The sequence below is a fragment of the Micromys minutus genome, assembly GCF_963924665.1.
Source record: "Micromys minutus genome assembly, chromosome: 18".
NCBI lineage: Eukaryota > Metazoa > Chordata > Mammalia > Rodentia > Muridae > Micromys > Micromys minutus.
Genome location: NC_137953.1, coordinates 46290542 through 46300962, shown reverse-complemented (window position 1 = coordinate 46300962; position 10421 = coordinate 46290542).

Genomic DNA, 10421 nt, shown 5'->3' with positions numbered 1-10421 from the left:
GAAAGGACTTTTCTGAGCACCTGAAGGTACCCTGCTCTATTTTCTTCAAAATGACATTGAAGTTCTTAAATAAAAAAAAACCTCTATTCGTTTTTTTTATTTTCAATATATATGGGAGTTTGGCTGTAAGTGTACCATGCAGTGCTTGTAGAGGCCAGAAGAGGGCATCAGATCTCCTGGGATTGAAATGGGAGGCAGTTGTAAAGTTCCCAGTGCCATGTGGGTGCTGGGAACAGAACCGGGAACAGAACCTGTCCCCTGCCAGAGCCCATATGATGTTAACCAATGCGCTATTTCTCCAGGCCCAACCCAATCTTATTCCTTATGGATAGTCTCTTCCATTTGGTAGTAGATACCAGCGATTTTGGGTGCACCTCTTACTCCTAGACCCGTGCCTGGCACACAGCACTCAGTATCTCCCTGTACTAGCACATTCCTTTAGTATATGTCTAAACCCTTTAGGCTGACTGACATGTGTGGAACAGCAGGCCCACACTTGGCACCATGTCAGACATTTTGCATTGTGGTCTCTCACTTATTAGTCTGCCCCAGCCCTATGAAATACATTGATACACAGGATATCCAGTATATGTAGGAAACATATAGCATATTATATATACAATATCTACCCCATATAATATGCATATATAGGTATATACATATACACATATACACGTACCCACATATACTATATATTACAAAGCTGATAAGAAGCATTCTCCTCCCAGTATGAGAGGTTGAGCAGAGTCTGAACCACACAGTCCATTTCTCTCCTGGCTTGACGTTTCTTACAGAGCCATGCCTCTTGAGCTCTTTGTGGCAAATAGTCTCTCCTCCGTTTTTGCACTGATGGCGTTTTGATGAGTTATTATAGACGATGGCAGAACTGGATGCAGAGCTTTTCAGCGCGACTTCCCAAGGGCCGGGCCAGGCCTCTGGTAACTCAAAGGTTTTATTTGGGGCCCTTCTGATATCTAACTCTGCCAGATGGCTTGTCAGAATAAGTAAGTTGGGGTGTGAAACAGTGACTGTGGGTTCCAGCCCACTTTCCGGTCATGGGAAAAAGCCTTCTACAGATTTTTGCTGATGTGCCATCGGGTTTTTTGGGTTTCACACGTAGTGTTTGTAACTGCTGTCTTTGCGCTGTTCGCTAGCTGCGGGTGACATCAGGGTGCTCTGGGCAGACCCCGATATCCCCAAGCCTTTTGGCGGAAGGTGTTCATCAGGCAGGGAAGCCACAGGCACTCACTCCACAACCCACCTTGCTCTCCCCGCCCCTTGTTCTTTGAGGGAGGGTAGAGGGAAGCAGTTCGCCACAAATGAAAAGAACTCAGAATTAATATCGACTCCAACTCCCACGAGGCATCAATGTGGTGGTCGGGATTTTTATTAAAAATGAAAATTTGCAGAGACTAGAAAGCTTCGCAGAGGATGGGGAGAAGACGAAGGGGCAGGGAAGGGAAGATGTTGATGGAAGGGTACAGAGTTTCAGCTAGAACAAAAAATAACTTTTAGTGGCCTGTTGTAATACCTGTAAATAATTCTGGATTTATAATGTATTTCAAATTTGCTAAAAGAATAAAATTGTAATATTCTCATCTTCAAGAGATGATAAAATGTTTCACATAATAGCTACACAAACGACTCTGATGTGCTAGGTATGTACACATATACAAAGTGTCACATTGTCCCTCATAAATATGAGCAGTGGTTATAGATCATTAAACACAGAATAAATAAAAACCCAGGAAGCCGGTGAATTACTGAGGTGATGGATATGTTAATTAGCTTGATTGATTAATATCCACATGAAGCTCTCACATTTTACCCTATAAATAATCACAACGATGGTCTGTCAGTCAAAAATTAAGAAATACACATATTTCCAACCCCCCAAAAGAAACACTATGATATCCGTTCACCAGCAATCCTTTCAGTGTCTGGACATTTGTTCCTGGCTTCTTCCTTGCCCCAAACACCCACAGTTTCAGGAAGCAGGGTGGGAGGTTTTACCTGAGCAGGATCCACTTTGCTCTTTGGAGAACAGTCAGTGAATGTGTCACCTGGGGAAAGGGAGACACCCCCAAAGGGGCCAAGTCCTCACAAAACAGTCAGGAGGACCCAAAAAGAATAAACTAGGTCAATATAGACACCCCAGTGCAGGAAACCTGGAGGCACTAGCAGAGACCCACTAGGAAGTCATTATTCAAGTCACAAATGTCACTTAGGATGAGAAGCTGAGAGAGACTGGTGGTTAAGCCAAGGTTAGCTCCAGGGGAGTTCCTTCCTCTCTGTTTAAAAGCCTTTGTTCATCTCGTGTGCACTTATAGGAAGGAAAACCCCAAGTTTCCTTCCCTGCCATGTACCCATTTCCAGACCCACTGCTAACTGCCTGCACCTGGTCCTCCTTTGTGCACTGTCCTCTGCTGTCCTCTGCTGTGCACTGTCCTCTGCTGTGCACTGTCCTCCGCTGTGCACTGTCCTCCGCTGTCCTCTGCTGTGCGCTGTCCTCAGCTGTGCGCTGTCCTCTGCTGTGCACTGTCCTCTGCTGTCCTCCGCTGTGCACTGTCCTCTGCTGTGCACTGTCCTCTTCTGTCCTCCGCTGTGCACTGTCCTCTGCTGTGCACTGTCCTCTGCTGTGCACTGTCCTCCGCTATGCACTGTCCTCCGCTGTCCTCTGCTGTGCGCTGTCCTCAGCTGTGCGCTGTCCTCTGCTGTGCACTGTCCTCTGCTGTCCTCTGCTGTGCGCTGTCCTCTGCTGTGTGCTGTCCTCCGCTGTGCGCTGTCCTCTGCTGTGCACTGTTCTCTGCTGTGCACTGTCCTCTGCTGTGCACTGTCCTCTGCTGTCCTCTGCTGTGGACTGTCCTCTGCTGTGCACTGTCCTCTGCTGTGCACTGTCCTCTGCTGTGCACTGTCCTCTTCTGTCCTCTGCTGTGCACTGTCCTCCGCTGTGCGCTGTCCTCTGCTGTCCTCTGCTGTGCGCTGTCCTCCGCTGTGTGCTGTCCTCCGCTGTGCACTGTCTTCTGCTGTGCGCTGTCCTCTGCTGTGCACTGTCCTCCGCTGTGCACTGTCTTCTGCTGTGCGCTGTCCTCTGCTGTGCACTGTCCTCTGCTGTGCGCTGTCCTCTGCTGTGCGCTGTCCTCTGCTGTGCACTGTCCTCCGCTGTGCACTGTCTTCTGCTGTGCGCTGTCCTCTGCTGTGCACTGTCCTCTGCTGTGCGCTGTCCTCCGCTGTGCGCTGTCCTCTGCTGTCCTCTGCTGTGCGCTGTCCTCTGCTGTGTGCTGTCCTCCGCTGTGCGAGGTCCTCCGCTGTGTGCTGTCCTCTGCTGTCCTCTGCTGTGCGCTGTCCTCCGCTGTGCGCTGTCCTCTGCTGTCCTCTGCTGTGCGCTGTCCTCCGCTGTGCGCGGTCCTCCGCTGTGTGCTGTCCCTTGGTGGCTCATCCCTCTGCCTGGACTGTTCTTTCCATGCTCCCCTCTCTTCTAGGGTCCATCACTCATCCTCTCCTCCAGGATCCTCCTCATGAAGCTCCCGTGCTGTGTCCCTGGATGTCCTTGTAGCTTCTGCCTGCCTTGCTCACAGTGCGTACCCTCTTGGATATTAGACATATTTAAACTGAGGACCCCTCCAGGGTAAGGGTCCTGGATCTTATCGTCCATTTCTTTTCTCATTGGCTTAGTATAGTCTGGGCTGTACTGCTCACTGGTGCCTAGCATAATAATGGATTTATCAGAGACTCAATAGAAACTGAATGAATGAATGACCCTGTGTAGGCCTGTAGTAGCATATGCATGGGAGAGCCTGGAGTGCCAAACCTTGACATTCACGTGTTTCTCAACCTTTCCAATGCTCTGACTACTGTTGACATAGTTAGTCATGTGGTAAACCCACACAACTGCAAAATTATTTTTGCTGCTACTTTATAACTGTAATTTTGCTACCATTATGATTTGCAAGTATCTGATATTTCTGATGGCCTTAGGCAACCCATGTGAAAGGGTTCTTCAATGACACACACACACACACACACACACACACACACACACGCACACGCACACGCAGATGCACATGCTGTTACCACCACAAAGCGGTTGTGATCCACAGGTTGAAAACTGCTGGCCTGAAATATAAGGTGGCCTGAAGTATAAGGTGTGTTATCAGGACGGATGTTTCTTTCCTTTTTCTTCTTTTCACTGATTGCTGTTTTTGTTTCCTCTTTTTGTTTGTTTAGTTGTTTTAGATGCTTTCTCCTTTTCTTTGTCATAGAATAAAATGATACTATCCAAAGTATCAAGATGAAATGAAAAACACCCATTGTCCCATCACTGGGAGAGAATACTTTGTTTCTGATACGTTGTTATCTGATACGTTGTTACTCTACAGGTATTTGTTCAGTTGTGACCTGGCTTGCACAGACATACTTCACACTCAGCAGATGGGACAAGGCAGCTGAGTCCGAAGTGTTTTCCAACACTCGATAGAGACCGTCAGCCACTGAGAAGAGTGGCCATGCAGAAGTGCTGGCAGCTGGTCCAGAACATGGCCCTTCTCTACTTCTTTGTCCCAACTCCCAAAGCAGGTAGAAGGTTTACAAGTACCCCAGAGCCAACAGATCAAAACAGATAAAAGCCATGGCTGCTCCAGGGAGCAGATGCTTCTCTTGCTAATAGACAACAGCGTGGGCCACTCTCCCCAGATCCACAGCTCATTTTGTCTGTCCTGTTTTGAGCATCAACATATCACCAGACTCTCTAGCTTTCTGGCTTCTGGGTGAGTTTGGAATTTAGAAGAGACGAATCTAGATTTTAGAGTGAAGAAAGAGAGCATAGAGGCTTTATTCCCTGCTCCGTGAACTGAGGCCCCGGTTCTGGCAATGGCACCCATCCACCTGCCCCAGGCATAATTCCTGTAGGAAGGCCACTCTTCTACTAATACCATTCATGACATAGTGCTCTTTCCCTTTGTTTTTTGTCCCTTTGGGTCCAGAGTTGGGAATTGCTTCCTACCGTTGCTAGTCTCCCAAGTGTTTTTTTCTCTTTTTTTTCTTTTAAAATTGATTCCCTACCTCTGCACACATTTTCTTAGAGGTCTTTGAAATAATACTGTTAAGAAACAGTCATCCAACCCCTGTAGGTAACAAAGGAAAGGGGCTCAGTGTGAAAATGGCAATTGGGTTGACAGGAGGAGGCAAAGAACTCTAGGGGTGATAACTGAGGAGGTGGGAGTTAGCCGTGACATTGCCAAGGTGGGCAGCAGCAGGAGGAGAGGCTCTGGGTCAGTGATACCAGCCAGCTGGCTTGCTCAGAAGCCTTGAAAGAACATATTATCACATGTTATCACACACTCTTGCTACCATAGCTAATGGAGACAGATTAAATTGTAGCTAAGAATGGCTTCTAGTGAGCCTGCACCTGCTTTAGGGAAGAGATTACAGATACCCTATAGACGAGAAGGTAGCAGCAGCAGCAGCAGCAAAAGCCACAAAAACACAATACAACAGCAGCCAACCTCAAGCTCTATAAATTTAACTCTCTCTCCCATAGTAAAGCAGCAAGCTGATCATGTAAATGTGAGAATGGAGAATGCTCGGTGTGATTCACAGCCTTTCAGGTACCCGAAGAATCAGAGGACAGTAACATAGACCAAGTGACTAACAGCCAGCAGACAGTCAAGGCTGGAGTCAGAGGTAGGCAGGTGGAGGCTACAACGTCTCCAGGAACAGTGGATCATTCTCCCCAACGGGCAAGGATGTCATGCATAGATCACACGACATTCCTGAGCTTAGTGCAGGATAGCCCAGAGAGTTAGCTGACCTTCACACAGGTCACTCAGCTTTTGCTCCGTTTCTGCTCATGTTCTATAAAACCCTCAGTCAGAGGAAAAAGTACGTCTTTTTGGAAGAAACCCCTCCCTCTCTCAGTCAGGAGTTTCGTTCATTCTTCTTTTCTTTTTTTTTCCCCCAGTTTTTCTGTAATAACTCTTAATAACATCTGCTTCCACATTGAATACTCCCACAAGAATCTCCATTTTTAATTTCATTGCAATGAGACAATGAACTTGGAGACAGTGTCCCATATTAATCATAAATGACCTCGAGGGTCCAGTGTCTTAGGTCCTTGGGCCATGCACAACTGGGATGTGAAAGGTATCCCAAGCAAGACTTCTTTGGCCGTGGAGCCGTGTATTCCTCACCTAAGCTCGTTCCCTAACCCCACAGCTGCTTGTTCATAGATATGTGTAAAAGTCACATCGCCTTTGCCCAAGTCAATAACCCACCCCATGGCAGCGTGACTGAGCAAACCTGTTATCAGGCATTAGGTCAGAAGCTATGGTGCCAGGCAGAGTTCACATCTCAGCTCTGACATTTACTAGGAGACAATGGGTCAGGTTTTGGAACTCTTTAAACTCTCTTTGTTGCTGTTTTTTTTTTTTTTGTTTTTTTTTTTTTTTTTTTTTTGTTTTGTTTTGTTTTTCTTGTTTTCCTTGAGACAGAAAACCAGGGCTAGCCTCAAGTTTACAACGAAGCTGAGGATGCCCTGTCTCCACTACAAATTGATGGGATTATTGTCATGTAATGTGGTGTGTGTGTGTGTGTGTGTGTGTGTGTGTGTGTGTGTGTGTGTGTATGAGAGAGAGAGAGAGAGAGAGAGAGAGAGAGAGAGAGAATGCCCTGCTGTTTCTTTATTTGTGATGAACCCTAGCAGCTTCCCTCCCTCCCACACTTGTAGCTTCACAAGAACACGTGAGCACCTTGCACCTGTGCTCCCTCTAAAGAGCAGGCTCTGCTCAGAGGTGGAAATAAAAAGATTTGGAAGACAAGGCTTATGTGTCAAGGATGTCCCAGAAACTAAGAGGGAGAGACAGCTTCACTGCTGTGGTTTGAGAACTCTGACAGGCTTGTGTATTTGAAGATTTGTCCTTTTGCTGGTAGAGCTGTTTTGGAAGGTTGTAGAACATTTAGAAACCCCGACAGAGGAAGAAAGCCAGTGGGGGAGACCTTTGATACTTGCTGTCTTTACTTCCTTTCCCACACTCTTCTCTTGACCACAGACATGAATGACTAGTCACACACCTGCCTCCTGTCTTCACCTGGATGGACTGTGGCCACTCTTTAACTGAAGCCAAAATAAATCCTTCCTCCCTTAAGTTTGCTTTCTCATCTGTATGTGGCATGCACATATATGTGTGCCCATGAATGTGTGTGTGTTTGTAAGCTAGAGGATGATGTTGGTCTCTTCACTGAAGGCTTTCCACTTTCTCTCACTGGACCTAGAGCTTGCCAAGTAAGCTGGCTCATTAGCTGGCTTGCTCCAGGGACCCCGTTTCTGCCTTCAAGCACTGAGTAGGTGAACTGCCATGCCTGCTGGCCTTTTGTGCAGATGCTGGGGAAATAAGCTGCAGCTCTCACAAGTGCACGAGAGACATCTCCCCAACACTTAAGAGCTGCTGGTCAGATACTCTGTCTTAGCAATGAGAACGTGACTCACGCCTGTTGAGATTTTTCTCATCCTTCACTTGGGACTGTGACACAGCTTGAACCTCACACAGCGATCTCTACTCCTTTACTAGTTCCTCAAAATATCTGTGAGTCCCAGCTGGGCCCATGGCAGAAATTCATTATTACCACAGGCCCACTGTCATCCAGCAAGGTGGTAGTAACCCTGCTGTAGTGGCTACTCCTGGTTGTCAACTTGACTTTCTCTGGAATGAACCACAACCCAGAATTGGAAGGCTCACCTGTGATCCTGATCTTGAGATACAAGTTCCTGACCTGGATCTTGCATAGAGATCTTGAGACACAGTGACTATGAATCCCTGGAGATTAAGGCAAAGAGATCTCTGAGTTCAAGGTCATCTGGGACAAAGCAAGTCCCAGACCCAGGCCCGGTGGTACACACCTTTAATCTGGGCCACACCTTCTGCTGAAGATCTACATAAGGACATTGGAAGAAGGAAGATCCTCTCTTCTTGGCCTGCTTGCCTTGTGGGACTGAGCAACTGCGGGAACCTTTCATTCACAGCTGCTGCTGACCATTGTTGGGGAGTTGGATTACAGGCTGTAAGTCATCACCAAATCCCCTTACTAAGTAGAGACTACCATAGGTTCTGTGACTCTAGAGAACCCTGGCTAATATACCTGCTCTGCCAGAGTGACGTGTGTCTTATTTTAAGCTTATTACTTAAAGTCACCCAGTACCATTGGCCTGAGTAGCAAGGGGTGGGGTAAAACAACAAGACTGTGGAATGTCCTTCACCTCCCGTGCGTCTCGCTGACCTTGCTCCCGACCTTCATCCGCAGCAGTCTCGTCCAGTGACCACAGCAGCACAGAAAGGTCTCGCATACTTATTGGCATTCCATAGGAGCCTGAGTGACAGTGCTGATGGAGGGGTCTTATGCATCACGAGCACGAATATCATTATTCAAATCACTCTGGTAGATGTTGGAGATAAAAGGAAATGTTTTATTTTGTGTTCATTAGGCACTAGAGGGTATGTTGCCCCTGGCTGCCGACTCATTATGCCTGTTACGGTTAATGGGAGTTAAACTCCAATATCACATCAAGGGGGAGAAATGATCCCATAAGTATTAGAAAAATTTTCCCTCCCAATTGCAGATCAAAGCTAGGTTATGAACTTCTATGCTGTCTTGCTAATGGATTAGACTGATAGCATTCTTTGAATTTTCCCCATATGCTAACTCTCTCTGTGTAGGGATGATCATGGGAACTCTGCGAGCCTAGGAGATTGCAAGGTCTACCAGAGTCTGTGGTAAGAGTGAGTTTTCCTGGCAGAGAAGGAGACCAGCCAAGCCTAAATGCCTGCCCTAAATCAGGAATTTGCTTATTCCCTCTAAGCTATCCTTGACAAGACCTACATGAGGGAAACAGAGGCAAGGGTAGTTAAAGAACCCATCAAATCACATGGGCCACAGGTTATAATCAGGTGACAGGCCCAGGGGCTTTTTGGTTTGGAAGCACTGTTTGGGGCTTCCTCCTGAATGTCTGTCAGATGCCTACTCTGCAAAAAGATGTGGAAAAGCCTGGAGTGGGTGTTTATTAAGAGCAGTGTGGTAGTTTGGTTGAGAATGGCTCCTATAGGCTCACATAGTTGGTCCCCACTTGGTGGAACTGTTTGGGAAGGATTTGGAAGAGTAACCTGTTGGAGGAGGTGTGGTACTGGGGATGGGCATGGAGGTTTCAAATGCCTGAGACAAAGACCAATTAGTCATTTTTTTGTCTCTTTCTCCAGCATCACATCTGCCTGTCTGCTGCCATGGTCCCCACCAGGATGAAATGGTAAGTTCCCATGGAACGTTTCCTTCCATAAGTTGCCTTTGTTGTGGTGTCTCATTATAGCAATAGGAAAATAACCAAGACAGGTAAACACTGAACTGGCAAAATTGCCAGAGTCGAGACTGGTTGGAGCATTTGAACTCTTGGTGTGGATTTCTCCTTTCATAAGACTGCGAATAAAAAGAATGAATTAGTTCCAGGTCTCTGTGGCTATGGAGCTAAGAAACTGCCCCTTTCTATGGAGAGAGAGAGAAGGAGGGAGGGGAGGAGAGGAGGAGCATGTGTGGATTGGAGGAAATGCAGTTAAGAAAGCACTTTTTGAAAGCCCAGCATTCAAAAGGCTGAGTTTGAAACCAGCTTGGGCTACATAGCAAGACTGTGTCAAGAACAAAACAAATGAGCAAAGAGAGACAGAGACACAGAGAGAGCACAGATGCTGGCTGTGACCTCAGTAGAATGAGAGGCTCCACTCTTATTATTACCTTGTTCTTTTGTTTTTTAATTATACATGTGTGTGCATGTGGGCATGTGTGTGTATAAATGTTGGCATGCACACACACACACATGTGTGTGTGTGTGTGTGTGTATTCCTGTGCATGCACACACCAGTGTCATGGCTTGGATATTAAGGTCAAAGGGCAAACTGTGGGAATCGAACATCTGCCATGTGGGTTCTGGGAACTGAACCCAGGTCAACAAGCTTAGCTGCAAGTACCTTAACCTGCTGAGCCATCTCGTTGTATTATTTCTATTGTCTCACCGAGAAGGAGACCTCTAGTTACTCTATAAGGAGAGAAGCCTTATGAAGCTGAGCCCCACACACGTAACACTGAACACACAATGCCTCCTCTTTCCTTTAGGTACGTGTGCCCTTAGACCAATTTGTTAGAGAGACTACACTCGATCATCCAGGTACATAATCTATCCCATTATGTGAGATAAATAAAATTACAGTCATGTGTGCGGCTTGTCACTGAAGATGGAGGAGAGGATTAATCCCTTCCCCCATATGCCATGTTCCCCTGCAACTCTTCTGGCGTCTAAATAACTGGGAGCTTGGCTTCGTCTCTTCCTCCCAGACCCATTTGCTGGCCTCAGTAATCTCTGTTTCTCTCCGCTGCGCTGTCTGCAG